This window comes from Rana temporaria, chromosome 7 (assembly GCF_905171775.1).
Source record: "Rana temporaria chromosome 7, aRanTem1.1, whole genome shotgun sequence".
Lineage (NCBI taxonomy): Eukaryota > Metazoa > Chordata > Amphibia > Anura > Ranidae > Rana > Rana temporaria.
Window position 1 is genome coordinate 18,628,486 of NC_053495.1, and position 20,397 is coordinate 18,648,882.

Consider the following 20,397-nt stretch of genomic DNA (forward strand, 5'->3'; position numbering starts at 1 on the left):
GCGTGGGCGCAGGGCAAAATCGTTGCCCTGCGCCTCCACAAATATAGCGCAGATCTCTTTGAATCTGGGCCAATGTTACCTGTATGGGCAGTGCTAATGTACTTTGCCCAAGTTACAGATTTTCTTATTTTGTACATAGTGCCGATCAATAACACTGAACTTTCACTCCCCATAAACTATATATAGTGAAGTCCTATCTGTGACAATAAAACACAAGGCCATGCTGGCACTGTACACATTTACTGCCCTACAAACCGATTCCTGTTCTATGGAGGGTGCTGGCCCCTTTCCACCAATCAGAGAACAGATCAGCTCCAGCCTCCCAGGGGTTTGACCAATCCACTAACACATGCAAATTTGGCTCTGGATGTTACTGCAGTTCAGAGACCTCGTCATCCCCAGCAAACTGCGTAATCAAATTTCTCATAGGTCTTAAAGGGTCAAGGTGCAGAAATGCGTTAAGGCCGACAAAACACGATCCGCCGAGCTGTGACATGAAAAGATAAGAAATGTTGCCAATTTATTTTTAACAAATGCATCTTGTTCAGGGAGACGTTTCAACTTTTTTTCAGTTGTGGTACCCTTAAAAAGTATGAACATTTTTTTGATGCCGCCCCCCCCGTCTAAAATGTTTTGTGTTTGAATGGTCACTTGGCCATTGGACAGTTATGTGACAACACACAACAATTAGGAGACAGGGACGGAATGTTGTCACCCTATAACATTTGTGTTTGAGCGGCCACTTGGGATCATGGACACAACACAACCACCTTGATGAAATAACTTCACATCAGAGGCTCTTCTATCTCTTCAGGAGTCCCCCGACCCCCTTCCCATCACATCACATCACATCAATGGTCCCGCGGTCACATCAGAGGTTCTGCCGTCACATCAGAGGTTCTGCCGTCACATCAGAGGTTCTGCCGTCACATCAGTTCCTGACCCCTGCCATCACACCAGAGGTTCCCCCATCACATCAGTTCCTGACCCCTGCCATCACATCAGAGGTTCCCCCATCACATCAGCCCCTGCCATCACATCAGAGGTTCCCCCATTACATCAGTCCCTGACCCCTGCCATCACACCAGAGGTTCCCCCATCACATCAGTTCCTGACCCCTGCCATCACACCAGAGGTTCCCCCATCACATCAGTTCCTGACCCCTGCCATCACACCAGAGGTTCCCCCATCACATCAGTCCCTGACCCCTGCCATCACATCAGAGGTTCCCCCATCACATCAGTCCCTGACCCCTGCCATCACACCAGAGGTTCCCCCATCACATCAGTCTCTGACCCCTGCTATCACACCAGAGGTTTCCCCATCACATCAGTCTCTGACCCCTGCCATCACACCAGAGGTTCCCCCATCACATCAGTCTCTGACCCCTGCCATCACACCAGAGGTTCCCCCATCACATCAGTTCCTGACCCCTGCCATCACACCAGAGGTTCCCCCATCACATCAGTCCCTGACCCCTGCCATCACACCAGAGGTTCCCCCATCACATCAGTTCCTGACCCCTGCCATCACACCAGAGGTTCCCCCATCACATCAGTTCCTGACCCCTGCCATCACACCAGAGGTTCCCCCATCACATCAGTCCCTGACCCCTGCCATCACACCAGAGGTTCCCCCATCACATCAGTTCCTGACCCCTGCCATCACACCAGAGGTTCCCCCATCACATCAGTTCCTGACCCCTGCCATCACACCAGAGGTTCCCCCATCACATCAGTTCCTGACCCCTGCCATCACACCAGAGGTTCCCCCATCACATCAGTCTCTGACCCCTGCCATCACATCAGAGGTTCCCCCATCACATCAGTTCCTGACCCCTGCCATCACACCAGAGGTTCCCCCATCACATCAGTTCCTGACCCCTGCCATCACACCAGAGGTTCCCCCATCACATCAGTTCCTGACCCCTTCCATCACATCAAAGAGTCTGACTATCACTATGCTGCATGGTCTTTAGTACCAGACAAGAAACTTCCAATACCTGCTGTTCCCAAGATAGATAGGATAAACTGGCAGGTACGCAATCTAGTGCATCTCTGCATGGAAACCAATCAGCTTCCAGATTTAATTGTCAAAACGTAATTGAACATGCAAAAGATAGAAGCCGATTGGCTACCATGCAGAGCTGCAACAGATTCTGAGTGCGCCAGATTTATTAAATCTTCTGCAATACATTCTGCACATCTGCAGATATAGATATAAAGGCTCCATTCACACCTAGGCAACTTGAATCGTGGACAGAATCGCAGCAATTCTGCCTGCGAGTCCAAATTGCAGCCAAACGGATGAGTTTGCGATGCCATTACTTAAAGCGGATGTGCCACTAAAAAAAAAATATTAAAAGCCAGCAGCTACAAATACTTTTAATATTAGGACACTTACCTGTCCTGGAGTCCAGCGACGTCCGCAGCAGAGGACGGGCGATCGCTTGTCACTCTGCTGCTCCCCCCGCCATCCTCAGTGAGGGAACCAGGAAGTGAATCGCTCCGGCTTCACTACCCGGTTCCCTACGGCGCATGCGCGAGTTGCGCTGTGCCGCTGATTGGCTCCCCCTGTGCTCTGGGAGCCGAGTGTTCCCAGAGCACAACGGGAGGTGACGTTCTGCCCGCAGAAAACCCGAAACTGTGTGGCCGGAAGTGGGTGCAAATACCTGTTTTTAGACAGGTATCTGCACCCCCCTCCCCTTGAAAGGTGTCAAATGTGACACCGGAGGGGGGGGAGGGTTCCGATCAGCGTGAGTTCCACTTTAGGGTGGAGCTCCGTTTAATGGCACCCCAATCACGGTGCGATTTTGTCGCAATTGTCACCCGATAAATTACGCTGCAATCGCGTCAAAATTGCAACGTGCAAAACTTGTCGCTCAAACAGGAGCAGGAGTTTCTTTTGGTTGACAGCGCCGCGTGTTGCGACTCCGCCCGCTATTCAAATCGCCTAGGTGTGAAAGGAGCCTTAAGATATTTCTTGTGTCCTCATTTACTCGATCCTTCCGGTACAATGCTCCTATTGTTGGTCGCAGGAGATTAGTAAATCTGATTTCTACACAAACATATTAGAAGAGATGACATCGGAGAAACCCGCTCTGCCTGCTTAGAGTTGGCTCAAGGCTCTATGTGCCACCTAAAACCGTCTCACTTGATGACCTTACTAAGAAGTTCATCTGAACATCTATTTCAGGAGACGATTAGAAGTCTTCATATACACTGGGGTTTTCATTAAGGATGGGCCGAACACCCCCCCCCCCCCCCGTTCGGTTCGCACCAGAACCTGCGAACACACCAATAGTTTGTGTGAACTTTAGAACCCTGTTAAAGTCTATGGGACTCGAACGTTTGAAATCTAAAGTGCTAATTTTAAAGGCTAATATGCAAGTTATTGTCCTAAAAAGTGTTTGGGGACCCGCGTCCTGCCCCAGGGGACATGTATCAGTGCAAAAAAAGTTGTAAAAAGGCAGTTTTTTCGGGAGCAGTGATTTTAAATGACTTTTTATCCTTCAGAAATTACACTTTGTGCAGGACAGTTCTAAGCATGGGAAACAAGCGCTGCTTTACAGGCATACTATACAACCCCCTAGGTACGAAATTTAAAGGAATATTTCAGTTTTTATTGTTTCACTTTAAGCATTATTAAAATCACTGCTCCCGAAAAAAACTGCAGTTTTTTTGAAACTTTTTTTGCATTAATACATGTCCCCTGGGGCAGGACCCGGGTCCCCAAACACTTTTTATGACAATAACTTGCATATAAGCCTTTAAAATTAGCACTTTAGAATTCTCCCATAGACTTTTCCAGGGTGTTCTGCGGCTTTTCGAATTTGCTGCGAACATCCCAAATTGTTCGATGAACAGGCAATGTTCGAGTCCAACTCGAAGCTCATCCCTAGTTTGCATGAAAGCTTTTCTCCTGGGAGGAGAAAAACAGCTTAAAAACGCCCCATTTTTCAAATGCATTCAGTTGCGTTTAGGTACGTCAGTCGCCTGGGCATTTGTTTATTTCAATGACCAGAATATAAATTAATTCTGGTCATTGAAATGAAGAAATGCTCATGTGCTAAATTCGACTAGGGCTTAGGTGCGTTTAGACACGTCGGGCGCTTTTCTGCAAAAAAAGCTCCTCCCCTGAATGCCATTTTGGTGCGTTCAGATTTATGCCTCTAAACTCCTACGTGTGTATGGTTACACACAGTGCCGAGACAAGTTTATCTTGCCGCCCCGCCCCCAAAGAATAAAAAATATGCACTAACATTGTACTAATGACACTGGCTGGGAAGGGGTTAACATCAGGGGTGATCAAAGGGTTAAATGTGTTCCCCGTGATTTTTTTTTTTTTGTGATTTTCGGAATGACCGTTCGTCCTTTTTTTGTTGCATGCTAGTCTCATGACTAAAGTGAAGAGGTTGCTCACCATACGGAAATTCTCGTACGACAGTTCAAACTTCAGAAGTGACGCAACGCGTTGAATAGTTTTGAATGTGTTCTTTCATTTCTGAGCATGCGTAGTCCGAGTTCTCCTACCCGCTCCGAGCCTTGCAGGGGGGGGGGGAAGGGCCAACCCCCCCCCCCCCCGGCCCGCAGACAGCTAGAAGAGGAAGACTCCAGCAGCCCACAACCACCCTAAACTAGGGCTTATTTTCAGGTAGGGCTTATTCTTGCAACCCTCCTGGAAAATCAGGGTAGGTCTTACTTTCGGGGAAACACGGTAGCAGAAAGACAGATCTCAGTGTCATCCCCTGACAGAACGGAGATCTGCCTTGTTTACTTGAGCAGATCACCGTTCTGTCTCTGCGGGGAACGATCCCCTGGCCAAAACGGAGCACGCGCCCACAAATGGTACGGTGATTTGCGCAGCCGAGCGAACTTGCCGCAGTAAATCTGCGGCGGGTGGTAGGCAAGTAGTTAAAAATAGATGTATTTGTTATACAAGCCTGTCGTTTAGCTACATGCAGGGAAGACAATACAATACATGGTGCTGTGAGAGATAATAAAACGCTCTAAAAACTGCTGAGCCCTTGGCTTTGCTTCCGTCCCACTAAACCAAAAAGGGTGCTGGCTATGCACAGGTGCATTGCATAGAAGAAGATCCTGGACTGCCGCACTCCTTAAAACGATGTCTTTATTGTACAAATAAAATCCAAAAAACAACCAAAGCAATGCAGTCAAAACGTAGTGAACAACAGGAAAAAGATGTCTGACATGTTTCACATCACGTGATGCTTACCCATAGCTCATGAATAAGCATCATATGATGTGAAACATGTCAGACACCTTTTTCCTGTTGTTCACAACGTTTTGACTGCATTGCTTTGGCTGTTTTTTGGATTTTATTTGTACAATAAAGACATCGTTTTAAGGAGTGCGGCAGTCCAGGATCTTCTTCTATCCAATGCATGGTGATGGTTTCAAAAATAATTGCTCTGACTTGGTTAGGGCCTTGTAATACAATTTATATGTTTTACCAAAGGGTGGGAACTAGCTGGCCAAAAGGGTCTTTGAAGTCAAATCTTGATTGAAATTCAAAACACTTGGTACACATAAGCTGATCATTTCCAAGGCTGGCTGGCTGAACAGGTCTTCAAAGGCCGAGATCGCAATCTTTGCAAATGAAGGTGTAAATAGCATTTGTTACACAATATGACTTCTATCTATCTATCTGCTTAATCAGAAATGCAGGTTTTGATAATCATAAATAAATGTTTGATAAATTAAATGGTTAATCCATTTACCTGATCAATTGGAAAAAAAAATGATCATTTATCTTAGCATGTATGGCCACAATTAGAAAGATTTCCCTTCACTTCCTGTCCTGGTGACAACATTCTATAAAACAGGAAGTGAAGGGAACTCTTCAACATTTTTTTTTTTTGTTGGGGGGTTGTTAGGTGGGGTTATTTGATGGAAATGTGTGTTTTTAATGTACAAAGGAAAAAAAAACGTAATAAAAATCTATTTGATAAAAAAACAAAAAAGGAAAAACAGACAGAATTATTAAATTTTTTCAACTTCACATACTCTTTAGCCAAATACTAGCAACCAATCAGATCTCACCTGTCAAAAAGAGACCAGGGACAGCCCCATGTCTACTGCATGCTTTCACACAGTCAGTCCTACAGTATCTGACTCATTTACTACGGCAGACATGCCTGTGAAAAGTGAACCACAGTGGATCGCTTTTCAGAGGGCACCTCTTCACCACCCGTTTTAACCCCAAAAAGCTTGCACCACAGGGAAGTTGCAGTACAATTGTGGCATGTATGCAACTCAATTTGTATGCAGTGTTAGTTTTTGGGGGGGGCACTCAACTCCCTATTTCTACTGAGCCCCTTAGGGGTCCTTTTACATCGCCGCGCATGTCAGGGCTAAGGATGAGCTCTGGCGTGTTCGCATAGTACACGTGCAGAGCCCGCCAGGAAGTGTGCACGGCGCTGCGCTAATCACAGCCAGGGAGACACTTCCCGATCTCTGCAGCCGAGCATCGGACAATGTCTCCCTGGCTGTGATTAGCGCAGCGCCGTGCACACTTCCTGGCGGGCTCTGCACGTGTACCACGCGAACACGCCAGAGCGCATCCTTAGTCAGGGCTGTACACATGCAAACATTAAACAGCATGTCACAACCCATAGGCAAGTCTATGAGGCTTTGGGGCAACCGGCCCAAAACTGCCTGCAATGCATGCAATTGTGGTCAAGCGGGAACAAAGGAAAGCTGGATAGCCGCACTCCAATATACAGCGGAACCTTGGATTGCGATTAATCCAAAGCACTCGTATATCAAAGCGAGTTTCCCCATAGAAGTCAATGGAAACTCAGATAATTTGTTCCACAGTGACTTCTATGCTATACAGTAAGGATAAGCTCTGGCGTGTTCGCGTAGTACACGTGCAGAGCCCGCCAGAAAGTGTGCACGGCGCTGCGCTAATCACAGCCAGGGAGACATTTCACGATCCCTGCAGCCAAGCATCGGGACAATGTGTCCCTGACTGTGATTAGCGCAGCGCCGTGCACACTTACTGGCGGGCTCTGCACGTGTACTATGCGAACACGCCAGAGCTCATCTTTACTATGCAGTACCGCATGTGGCCAGAGGTGGTGGGGTGCTGGATGCACTCGGAAACACTTGGAGACGCTCGGAAACACTCATAAAACTGAGTGGCTCCGAGTGGCTCCAAATGTCACCGATTCCCCCGCACCTCTGGCTAAATGCGGTATTGCACACCGCAGAGGCTTGAACCCTGCTCGTTTTGCGAGACACCACTCGCAAACCGAGTTAAGATGTAAGAAAAACAAAAAAAAAAACATAATAGCTCGTATTGCGAAACGCTCGTTAACCACGTTACTCGCGATCCGCGGTATTACTGTATTCACCTTTATTACGTGTAAATACAGAGCATCAATAGCACAGGATACAAACTGACAGGCATAGCTAATGTGTTTCACACCTGATCCGGGGCTAAAGTTCCAGACAAACATGCAGGTGTGTGTGTATATATATATATATGTATACATACACACACACACACCTAAACACAAGCATGTGTGATGTTAATTGATAATTGACAAACCCCTGTGAGCATCCAAGTCAAATAACCAAAAATCAGTCAAGTTAACTAAAAACACGACCATCAGAAATACAAAAAAATAAAATAAAAATCTACACAAACTATAAAACTTTTATGTAAAATTATATATATACACACACACACAATATATATATATATATATATATATATATATATATATATATATATATATATATATATATATATATATATATATATATATATATATATATATGTGAATTGTAATTTTTTTTGTATATATTTAGTATAATTTTTTTAGTATATATATATATATATATATATACACATATATATACACACACACACACACACAGTATATATATATATTTTTTGTATATATATATATATATAAATATATATATATATATATATATATATATATATATATATATATATATATATATATATATATATATACACACACACACATACATATACACACACACTAAAAAAATACAAAATTATATATATATATACATACACACAAAAAAAATACTAATATATATATATATATATATATATATATATATATATATATATATATATAAAAAAAATTTACATAAAAGTTTTATAGTTTGTGTAGATTTTTTTTTTTTTGTATACTTGTAACATAACTCACTGTGATGGTCGTGTTTTTAGTTAACTTGACTGATTTTTGGGTATTTGACTTGGAAGCTCACAGGGGTTTGTCAATTATCAATTAACATCACACATGCTTGTGTTTAGGTGTGTGTGTGTGTGTGTGTATATATACACACACACACACACACACTAAAAAAATACAAATTATATTTATATATACACATACATACATACACGCGCACATACACACACCTAAAACCTTTTATTAGATTACAAGTTGCAGATAAGCTTCTTGCATAAATATTTGTATATCTGACGCTCAATATACAAATATTTATGCAAGAAGTTTATCGAGCATTACATACATATATAATTTTTTTTACATTTTTTTACTTTTTCTACATTTTTGTATTTGATGCTCAGGATACAAACAAATATTTATGCAAGAAGCTTATCTGCAAATTGTTGTAATCTAATAAAACATTTTGTGTATGTGTGTGTGTATATATATATATATATATATATATATATATATATATATATATATATATATGTGTGTAATTGTGGTCCAGTGTTCTGGCATTTGCAGGGTTATCAGGCAGCGAAGAAGCCATAAGTCACATGCCCTCTGAAAAGCAATCCACCATGGATTGTTTTTCAGAGGGGAGGCAAGAGCTGCACTTTATGTGCTACTTTGGTCTCATTCAAAGTGCCAGAAGGCCGCATTCACACCTGAGCGTAGCGTTTTCGGTAATTTTTTCCGGCGTTTTGACGCACGTATTCGCGCGTTTGCATACAGCATTGTCCGACGTTTTTGAACTTCGCCGTTTTTTATTTTAGCCAATAGGAAAAATGCTCATCTCTTTGATCATTTGTTGCTATGTTTGTAGATTTTTTTATATTCTTCCTGGGTGAATATTCTATGTCACAGAGCAGATTAAAGCGACAAAAAACGCCCGTAGAAACGCTCGTTGTTGCGCTAGACCAATGTTTCTCAACTCCAGTCCTCAAGGCGCCCCAACAGGTCAGGTTTTCAGGCTTTCCATTATTTTGCACAGGTGATTTGATCAGTTTCACTGCCTTAGTAATGACCACAGCTGTTTCATCTGAGGGAAATCCTGAAAACATGACCTGTTGGGGCGCCTCGAGGACTGGAGTTGAGAAACACTGCGCTAGACGCTTGAATCAAGCGTTTTCTATTCGTTTCTATGGGAATACAAACGTTAAAAAAAACACCCAAATCAGCCCGATTCGCGCTCCATAGAGAATAATGTGATTTTTCCCCCTCTAGCGTTTTATAGCTTCAGGCTACAAAACGCTCAGGTGTGAATGCAGCCTTAGAGACCAGGAAACCCCCCCCCCCCCCCATAAACTTTTTAGCGTCAGTAAGACAGTAAAAAGTAAAAGCCAACGTCTTATTGGCTGCTAGGAAGAACAGACATGATGCAGGAGACTTGTTTTCTAATACTAAAACCATGAATATGTCTTAAAGCAAATGCACAGTTTTCCATCTGTTGCAGAACCACAAGTCCCAGCAGAACTGCAGTCCCACTGTAGCTGCAAGTAACAGATCAGAATGAATATTGAATCTCATGTCAATTCCTCTTCTATTGATCTGATATTGGTAAAGTGATTGCCATGGATAGATGTCCCTATTGCGCTGTCTGATATAGAATAGAGGTGACATCCCCATATTCCCCCCTCCCCCTATAGCTGCAGAGCTTCCCCCCCTAGACATACAGCCTGCATGCAGTGCACTCACCTGCACTCAGGAAGACCCAGAGACAGCACAGACCTGACTGCTGGAGGAGCTGAGTGATCTGTGGAGTGAGGAGGAGGGAAGGCAGAGGAGGAGTCCAGATCAGATAGGGACTCCGCAGGACAATGCAATGGGAGGGTAGACTCCCCTGACCTGCAAATCTTTTACCTTGTAATTGCCAGCAGACAATGCCGCATACAAAATAATCCGGAGAACAGATACTGTACACAGAGCACGGTGCCAGGAAAATAAACATGGGTTGTCAGGGGCTCTAACTTCCAGCTACGGGCCCCTAGGGGCTCATTTACTCCAACGGTGTTAAAGGGTAAAAAAAAAAAAAAAAACATTTATTTTAGGTACTTATATAGCACTGTCAATTTATGCAACACTTTACATATACAGTATATATATATATATATACACACACACTATATTACCAAAAGTATTGGGACGCCTGCCTACACACACATTAACCACTTGCTTACTGGGCACATATACCCCCCTCCTGCCCAGGTGAAATTTCAGCTTTCGACACCGCGTCGCTTTAACTAACAATTGCGCGGTCGTGCGACGTGGCTCCCAAACAAAATTGACGTCCTTTTTTCCCCACAAGTAGAGCTTTCTTTTGGTGGTATTTGATCGCCTGTGCGGTTTTTATTTTTTGCGCTATAAACAAAAAAGTGCGACAATTTTGAAAAAAATACAATATTTTTTACTTGTTGCTATAATAAATATCCCAATTTAAAAAAAAAAAAACACATTTTTTTTCTTAGTTTAGGCCGATGCGTATTCTTCTACATATTTTTGGTTTGCGCAAAAGTTATAGCGCTTACAAAATAGGTGACAGAATTATTATTATTTATTTATTTATTTTTTACTAGAAATGGCGGCGATCTGCGATTTTTATTGGGACTGCGACGTTATGGCGGACACATCGGACACATTTTTGGCGCCATTCACATTTATACTGCGATCAGTGCTATAAATATGCACTAATTACAGTATAAATGTGACTGGCATTGAAGGGGTTAACACTAGGGGGTGAGGAAGGGGTTAAATGTATCCCTGCTTAGTGTTCTAACTGTAGGTGGAGGGGGGGTGACTGGGGGAGGTGACCGATCTGTGTCTCTATGTACAAGAGACACAGATCCGTCTCCTCTCCAGAGACAGCACCGCTGTCTCTGTGTAAAACGGCAATGAGAGATGATCTCATATGTTTACATATGAGATCATCTCTCATTGGCCGCACAGATCGCATCGCAAACGGCCACTCTGATTGGCCGTTCGCGGCGATCTGTAATTGGCTGTGTCCAAGGGACACGGCCAACACAGAGTTTCCCCGCTGCGCGCTCTGGAGCGCGCGCGGGGACCGCCCAAAGGGGCGGACGTCAAATGACGTCGACTTGGATCATGGGATCCGCGCTGTAGCCGTCAATTGACGGCTAGCGGGTCCCAAGTAGTTAAAGTGGTTGTAAACCCACTTTTGCAAGTTACACCTACAGGTAAGCCTAGATTAAGGCTTACCTGTAGGTGTTAACAGTGGGCCAGATTCTCAAAAGAATTACGCCGGTGTATCTACAGATACACCGGCGTAATTCGAAAATCCTGCCGGCGTATCATTGTTTTGTATTCTCAAAACGCCCGAATTAGGCTAGAATCCGACTGGTGTAAGTCACTTACACCGTCGGATCCTAAATGCAATACTACGCTGGCTGCTAGGTTGCGTTTACGTTGATTTCAGCGTCAGATATGCAAATGAGCCGATACGCCGATTCCCGAAAGTTTTTGCGCCGCTTCGCCGTAGTTTACATCGTTTCCGTAAGCGTAAGGTTACCCCTGCTATATGAGGGGTAACCTTACATCGGTCCGCCGTATGCCATGTTAAGTATGGCCGCCGGGACATCGTCGGGTTTTTCCGTCGTTTACGTAACTCGTCGCAAATAGGGCTGTGCGTTAATTACGTTCACTTCGCAACCAATGTATTTGCGGCGTACTACGGAGCATGCGCAGTGGCCTACGTTTAAGGCCGGCGCATGCGCAGTTCGTTCGGCACGGGGGCGCGCTTAATTTAAATACAAGCCGCCCCCTTTGATTTACGCGGGGATGCGCCGGGCCATTTAGACTACGCCGCCACAAATTACGGAGCAGGTGCTTGGAGAATACGGCACTTGCTCAAGTAAGTTGCGGTGGCGTAGTGTTAATGGCATACGCTACGCCCCGCTCGTAGATACGCTGATCTACGAGAATCTGGCCCAGTATCTCCTAAACCTGCACGGTTTAGGAGATATTCGCCAAATGACAGGACCGCTGTCTACAGCGCATGCGCCGTAGACAACGGCGCGCAGGCGCACTGACAATAGCCGTGCTAAACTTGGCAATGCGCGGAGTGACGTCATCGCTGCTCTGGCCAATCACAGCGCCAGAGCGGCGATACCCGGAAGTAACCTCCGGGAGCGACAGGATTCGTGGGCTTCGGTCTAAGGTAAGTAATGCATAATGCGCTAGTATGCTAGTCATACTAGCTCATTATGGCTTTGTCTTGCAGGTTTTAATTTTTTAAATTTTTCAAGGGTTTACTTCCTCTTTAAAGTGGAGGTTCCACCTGAAAAGAAATATTCCACCAAAAATCGAAAAAAAAAAAATGAATTTTTTTTTTTTTTTTACTCACCCTAAATAGCTGTTGCTGTGTGGAAGTGCCAAATCTGCCTCTTCATCCTCCGCGGTGGATTCTCTTCCTCCTCCTACACTGGGTGTCTTCTTGTGAATGGCCCTTTAATAAAAAATAAAAATATATTAAAAAAAAATATTTTTTTTTATTTAAAAAAAAAAGGGGGGGGTTGCCATCTTGGGCCCTGGGGACCTCCGGCCCCTTACAGGTGTACTGCCTGTACCCCCCCCTGATGGCGGCCCTGGGTATACTCAACAAGAAAGCTCTGCCAGCAGTTTTCTTGCTGTTTCTGGCCGAGAAAACCGAGCGTGTGTACGAGGCTTAAGTCTGTAGGGTTCAATATTGAGTTGGCCCACCCTTTGCTGCTATAACAGCTTTTACTCTTCGGGGAAGGAACGTCCACAAGGTTTAGGAGTGTGTCTATGGGAATGTTTGACCGTTCTTCCAGAAGAGCATTTGTGAGGTCAGGCACTGATGTTGTTCGAGAAGGCCTGGCTTGCAGTCTTTGCTCTAAGACCCCTTTCACACTGCTGCTATACCGCCTGAAAAACTCCTGCACTGCATACTCAATGTGAAAGCCCGCATCATCTTTGGAGCGGTGAGAGGAGCGGCATGTATACCACTCCTTCACTGCTCCTTCCCATTTAAAACAATGGGAAACTGCGGCAATACCGCCTGCAATGCGCCTCTGCAGAGGTGCATTGCGGGCAGTTTTAACCCTTTATCGGCCGCTAGCGGGGGTTAATACCGCACCGCTAGCAGCCGAATCCCGCGGCAAATCCGACGGTATAGCGCCGCTATTTTTAGCGGCTCCCGCCCCGGTGTGAAAAGGGGCCTAAGACCCCTTTTACACTGGGGTCAGGGCCGTGTTCACGGTAAAGCGCCGCTCATTTTAGCAAAACGAATGACCTGAAAAAAATTCATAAAAATTAAACGAAAACGAACACATTTTTTCGTCAGTGCACATGTCTACTGATCGCCACCATTACTGGTATAAAAATATAAAATAAAAAAAAATTCCAGTAAATATCCCATAGTTTGTAGACGCTATAACCTTTGTGCAAACCAATCAATATACCGTATTTATCGGCGTATACTGCGCAGTTTTTTGCCCTGAAAATCAGGGCAAAATCGTGGGTGCGCAATATACGCCGATCCCCGCTTCCTGCGCTGTGTTTGAACCACTGCGCCGGCATATACCGAGCGCAGTACACTCGGGTATAGTCGGGCAGGCTCAGCTCCTCTCGCGGTCACGTCCTGTACGTCCTTTACGCGAGAGAAGCCGAGCCTGCCCGACTATACCCGAGTGTACTGCGCTCGGTATATGTCGGCGCAGTGGTTCAAACACAGCGCGGGAAGCGGGGATCGAGCAGGGAGGACACCACGATGGCCGCAGAAGGATGCCGGACCGGACGAGGCCGCCGATGGACGACGGGCAGGACGCGATGGACGACGGGCAAGACACAGACGAGGGGCATCCAAATTGTAAGTATTATTTTTTTTTCCAGGAATTTTCCTTCAAGTTCGGGGGTGCGCGCTATACGCCGGGGCGCGTTATAGCAAGATAAATACGGTAGGTTTATTGGGATTTTTTTTACCAAAAATAAGTAGCAAAATACATATTGGCCTAAATGTATGAATTAATTTGATTTTGTATTTTTTTATTTATTTATTGGATGTGTTTTATAGCAGAAGGTAAAAATATATATATATATATGTACTGTATTTATCGGCGTATAACACGCACAGGTGTATAACACTCACCCTAACTTTAAGAGGGAAGTTTCAGGGAAAACATTTTCCACAGCCCCCTGCGTATAACACGCAGGCACAGTTTACCCTTGATTTTCAGGGTAAAAAAGTGAGCGTAAGGCCTTGTACTCACGGCAGGACATGTCCGATGAAAACGGTCTGCAGACCGTTTCCATCGGACATGTCTGGCCGGGGACTGCCCGGGGACTTCTGTTCGATGGCTATACACACCATCGAACAGAAGCCCGCGCGTAAACATTACGCGGGGCGTGTCCGCGGTGTCGCCGCGTCGATGACGCGGTGTCGCCGCGACAATGACGCGGCGACGTGGGCGGGCCGCCTTAAATATGCTTCCACGCATGCGTCGAAGTCATTCGACGCATGCGAGGGATGCGGGCGGCAGGACATGTACGGTAGGTCTGTACAGACGACCGTACATGTCCGGGCGGACAGGTTTCCAGCGGACTGTTTTAAAACAAGTCCGGGAAACAGTTGTCCGCTGGAAACCTGTCCGATCCGTCCCAAAATGGTCCGCTCGGGCCAACACACGGCCAAACATGTCTGCTGAAACTGGTCTGCGGACCAGTTTCAGCAGACATGTTTGGTCGTGAGTACGGGGCCTTATACGCCAATAAATACAGTATATATTTTTAAAAATTGACCGCCTTTTTTTGTTTATAGCACAAAAAATATAAAACAGTAATTTATCGAAATCACTGTGAGAATGCGTGGAAAGATCAGCGGTACGGTTAGAACACACAGGCATGACTAATCTAGTAATAGGTGCCAACCTCCTGTTAATGATTTCTATTTTATTCATATCACCCCATCTTTATTTAGTCCGGCATGGCAAACGTCCCAGACCACACAGTCACATTAGGAAAACCGTTCCTTTTTAAGATTCCAATCTTCATTTAGTGACATTTTGAGAAATACTGCGACCCAATTACACTTCCGAGTTGCGGTAATGCGTGATACCGCATGTAATGTGTTGCTGAGTTGAGGTCCCATTCAAAACGTAGCCTCAATGTAGTAGGGCAAAGCACCTTCTCCTCTCTCTCCTTGTGCAGGGTGACTGGCCTTGTCTCCGCCCCCTCCTGTAGTTTTTGGCAGGCATTTTGTAGTGGGTGGAGCCTGCTGGGCTCCTCCCACAGCTCTGCTCTCTCTTCTTGTGCAGGGTGACCGGTCTTGTCTCCGCCCCCTCCTGTAGTTTTTTGCAGGCAGCCTGTAGAGGAGGTGCAACACAGTCCCCCCTTACACCACAGCCCCCTATTGCACAGTCCCATCCCCTCCTTACATCCCAGCCCCCCAGTAAAACGTAGCCACCCTTGCAATCACAGACCCCCTCTCATCTCACAGCTCCACCCCTCCTTACATCACAGCTCCCCCTCTCCAATCACAATCCCCCTTAAATCAAAGCCCCTCCCCCTCCTCACATCACAGCCCTCTTTACATCACAGCCCCCCTTCCATCAAAGCCCATCTTACATCACAGCCCTTCTTCCATCAAAGCCCCCCTTATACCACAGCCCCCCTTATACCACAGCCCCCCTTACATCACAGCCCATCTTACATTACAGCCTTACATCACAGTCCATCTTACATCACAGCCCATCTTCCATCACAGCCCCCCTTATACCACAGCCCCCCTTACATCACAGCCCATCTTCCATCACAGCCCATCTTACATCACAGCCTTACATCACAGCCCATCTTACATCACAGCCCCCCTTACAGCACAGCCCATCTTACACCACAGCCCCCCTTACATCACAGCCCATCTTACACCACAGCCCCCCTTACATCACAGCCCATCTTACATCACAGCCCATCTTACATCACAGCCCCCCTTCCAGCACAGTCCATCTTACACCACAGCCCCCCTTACATCACAGCCCCCCTTCCATCAAAGCCCATCTTCCATCACAGCCCCCCTTCCATCAAAGCCCATCTTCCATCACATCCCCCCTTACAGCACAGCCCATCTTACATCACAGCCCATCTTCCATCACAGCCCCCCTTCCAGCACAGTCCATCTTACACCACAGCCCCCCTTACATCACAGCCCATCTTACACCACAGCCCCCCTTACATCACAGCCCATCTTCCATCACAGCCCCCCTTACAGCACAGCCCATCTTACATCACAGCTCCCCTTCCATCAAAGCCCATCTTCCATCACAGCGCCCCTTACAGCACAGCCCATCATACATCACAGCCCCCCTTACATCACAGCCCCCCTTCCATCAAAGCCCATCTTCCATCACAGCCCCCCTGTCACGCACCTGGTGGTGGAGCCTGATGTGCAGGGAACGGCTACTCTTGCTCCTCTCAATCCGGAGGCCCTGATAGGAAGAACATGGAACCCGAGAGTGCCGAGTCGCACAAGCGCCTGGCGGAACGCTGGTGCTGGGCTGAACTGGAATCCTGTATACTCCGGAGTGGTGTCAGCGGTGCTGAGGGAGACTGGACAGCAGGTGACTGGGGCCGGATGCAGGAGGCCGGGATCAGCACTGAGGGAGGTGTATCGTAGTACAGATAGGCAGTAGCAGGTTCAGGCAGGCCGGGTCATACACTGGCGGGCGGATCAGGTGCAGGGTCAGAGCAGGAGTGGAGTCGTGATCCAAGCCGGGTTGGCAACTGGCGGGCAGCAGACAGATCAGTGGAGCAGGCAAAAACGTGGTCAGACAAGCCGAGGTCAGGGCAGGCGGAGATTAAGGGTAGTCAGAGGCAAGCCGTGTCTCAGGAACAGGTAGATACGGATAACGGGTGTCAGGTTTTGGCTCAGAACACACTGTAGATCAAGCAGCAAGAGGCCCCAGGGTCAGCTCCCTTAAATAGCCATATTTGGCGCCAAGATGGCGTCTGCACGTGCCCGCGCACTGTTACCGCCCGTGCGCGTCAAAGTGCAGCGATTGCGCGTGCCCGTGCGTGCCAGTGCACCGTTACCGCGATTGCGCATGCCCGTGCGCACCGATGCACCGCTACCTCCATCTAGTGGGCAGACTTGTCCATGACACCCCCTTCCATCACAGCCCATCTTCCATCACAGCCCCCCTTACACCACAGCCCATCTTCCATCACAGCCCCCCTTACATCACATCCCATCTTCCATCACAGCCCCCCTTACAATGACAGACCCCCCAATCTCACAGCTCCTGACTTACATCACAGCCCCTAGTAAAACTTAGCCCCCCTTGTAATCACAGACCCCCTCTCTCATCTCACAGCTCCACCCCCTCATCACATCATCGTCCCCCTTGCAATTACAGGCTCCTCTCTCCCTTAACATGGCAGGGCAGGGCCTACAGCAGGTCACTCTGCACGGAGGGTGGGAGCTGCCCAACTCTATGTTAACAAGCAAGTGACTAGTTTCTAGGACTGCCTTTCATCGGAGCAACCCATCGTCTGCTTGTTAATTTGAAGCTCACAGCCCATCTTCCATCACAGCCCCCCTTACATCACATCCCATCTTCCATCACAGCCCCCCTTACAATGACAGACCCCCCAATCTCATCTGTTAAAGGGGTCTTCCAGATTCTGATAAGCCCCCCGCCCGCAGACCCCCACAACCACCGGGCAAGGGTTGTGGGGATGATGCCCTTGTCCCCATCAACATGGGGACATCCTCCCCATGTTGAGGGCATGTGGCCTGGTGCGGTTCAGGAGAGGGGGGGGCGCACTCTGTCCCCCCCTCTTTTCTGCGGCCGGCCAGGTTAACGTGCTCGGATAAGGGTCTGGTGTGGATTTTGGGGGGAACTCCACGCCATTTTTTTTTTACATTTGGGGTGGCGTTCCCCTTAAAATCCACACCAGACCTGAAGGGTCTGGTATGGATATTTGGGTGGAACCCCATGTCATTTTTTTTTTAAATTGACGGCGGGGTTCCCCTTAATATCCATATCAGACCTGAAGGGCCTGTTAATGGAATGGAATTTGGGGGGACCCCCAGCTTTTTTATTTTTATTTTTTATGAATGAATCATCTCTGTAATTGCCAGAGCCGACAATTCATTAGAGCCGCAAAGCCGGTTTTAGATGCCTTTTTTTCTTTCAGAAATGACACTTTGTGCAGGGACAGTTCTATGTACGGGAAACATGCGCTTTTTCACATGCTGACTTTACACCCCCCCTAGGTACGAAATTTAAAGTAATATTACACTTTTATTGTTTCACTTTTAGCATTATTAAATTCACTGCTCCTGAAAAAACGGCCGTTTTTAAAAAAAAATTTGCATTAATACATGTTTCCTGGGACAGGACCCGGGTCCCCAAACACTTTTTAGGACAATAAATTGCATATTAGCCTTTAAAATTAACACTTTAGATTTCTCCCATAGACTTTGACAGGGTGTTCCGTGGCTTTTCGAATTTGCCGCGAACACCCCTAATTGTTCGTTGTTCGCCGAACAGGCGAACAGGCAATGTTAGAGTCGAACATGAGTTCGACTCGAACTCGAAGCTCATCCCTACTCAACATGTTTCACGGCAACTGCCACTTCTTCAGGAGGCGTCTTTCTATAACATCTGAGAAAAAAAAAATAACAAAGGTTACAATGAACTCTTTTCCCTTTCTCTACGGTCTCCTCTTGTAGATCTTTACTCAACTGAGCTCCCAGTCTCTCTCACTAGACTTGCTGATCTCATGAGCTCCTCCAACCTTCTCACTGAGTATCTTCCTCAAGCGTCACCCCCCGTGTTCCTGCTGGGTCCCTAGTTTGGCACTCACAGATACTCCTCAAGCTTCACCCTGCTGGCCTGCTCGGTCGCTGGCTTGACACACAAGGCTGCTCTGCAAGCATCACCTCTGCTGGTTGGGTCCCGGGCTTGACACCTGCTGAAGTTTCCCAATTCTTCACCGTCCCCGGTTGGTGAGAATTCTGCTCTGGTACTTACTTCAGCTACTCACTGTGGTCCCTGGTAACAAGATGGATGGTCCCATAGTTCGACAGCTTTCCCTCTACCTCCGACCATGACAGGTTCTCCAGCCTGCAGAACCGTCACTTCTGGTTGAACTGCAAGCCGCAGTGCCAACCCTACGCTGCTCTCCTGCTTCTGGATAGGCCCTCAGACAGATGTCCCCAGGATAGGCCCAATCTCTGGCCTAGCAGCCCGGGGCACACAACACACGTCCACCCAGACAGCGGTCCAGGTGGCACAAAACCCCCGATCACCTGACCTCACCCAAATAAATAGGCTCTCCCAACAGGCCAAGACCTGAGAAGTTCCCTGCCCATTGGCTAAACTACCCCATCTATTCCTTATCTGTCCTTGCAATGCCCTTGTCTTATCTAATGCCACCAGATACCCGGCCATCTAGTGACAGAAGAGAGAAGTGCAACAATTCGGGTGGAATCAATTGATCTCCTATCAATTGACCAAGGAAACTATACCTGGCGGGTAAATTGGTTTGCAACCCGGCCTAAACATCAGGGTGCGACATTTAAATGAAAGTTTTTGTGCACAGAGATTAGCTTAACCTGAAAAAACCCAGCTGGAAGTGGCTCAGGGCTGCGGTTACTCATTCACAGGTGGTATGACAGCTACAAGGTCAGCTTGGGTTTTATCTACAGTAAACATTTTCCTTCTTCCAAACACAAGAAGCATTACACTGCACAGCAGACCCCCTGAATTTCGATGATTTTAAGGGGCACCCCAACACACTAATAGCTAGATTCACAAAGACCGCCCTAACTTTGCGGCGGCGTAGTGTATCGTGTTTACACTACGCCGCCGTAAGTTAGCAAGGCAAGTACATGATTCACAAAGTACTTGCCTGTTAAGTTACGGCGGCATAGCGTAAATCGGGCCGGCGTAAGCGCGGCTAATTCAAATTCGGCTGAGGGGGCGTGTTTTATGTTAATGAGGGGTGACCTGACGTGATTGACGTATTTTACGAACGGCGCATGCGCCGTCCGTGTACATATCCCAGCGTGCATTGCGGCAAAGTACGCCGCACGGTCCTATTGGTTTCAACGTGGACGTAAATTACGTCCAGCCCTATTCACGGACGACCTACGCAAACGACGTCAAATTTTCAAATTT

General features: G+C 46.8%; 1 protein-coding gene across 1 annotated transcript in view; it reads right to left on the minus strand.

Moving 5' to 3' along the window:
• The window catches only part of LOC120945119 (cytosolic 10-formyltetrahydrofolate dehydrogenase), a 67,124-nt gene extending 57,026 nt beyond the window's left edge, over positions 1-10,098 (minus strand). Inside the window, exon 1 of the mRNA XM_040358995.1 lies at positions 9,938-10,098. The gene's annotated coding sequence lies outside the window, so the exon portion shown is untranslated. The remainder of the gene's footprint in view (positions 1-9,937) is intronic.
• Between the last annotated feature and the right edge of the window lie 10,299 nt (positions 10,099-20,397).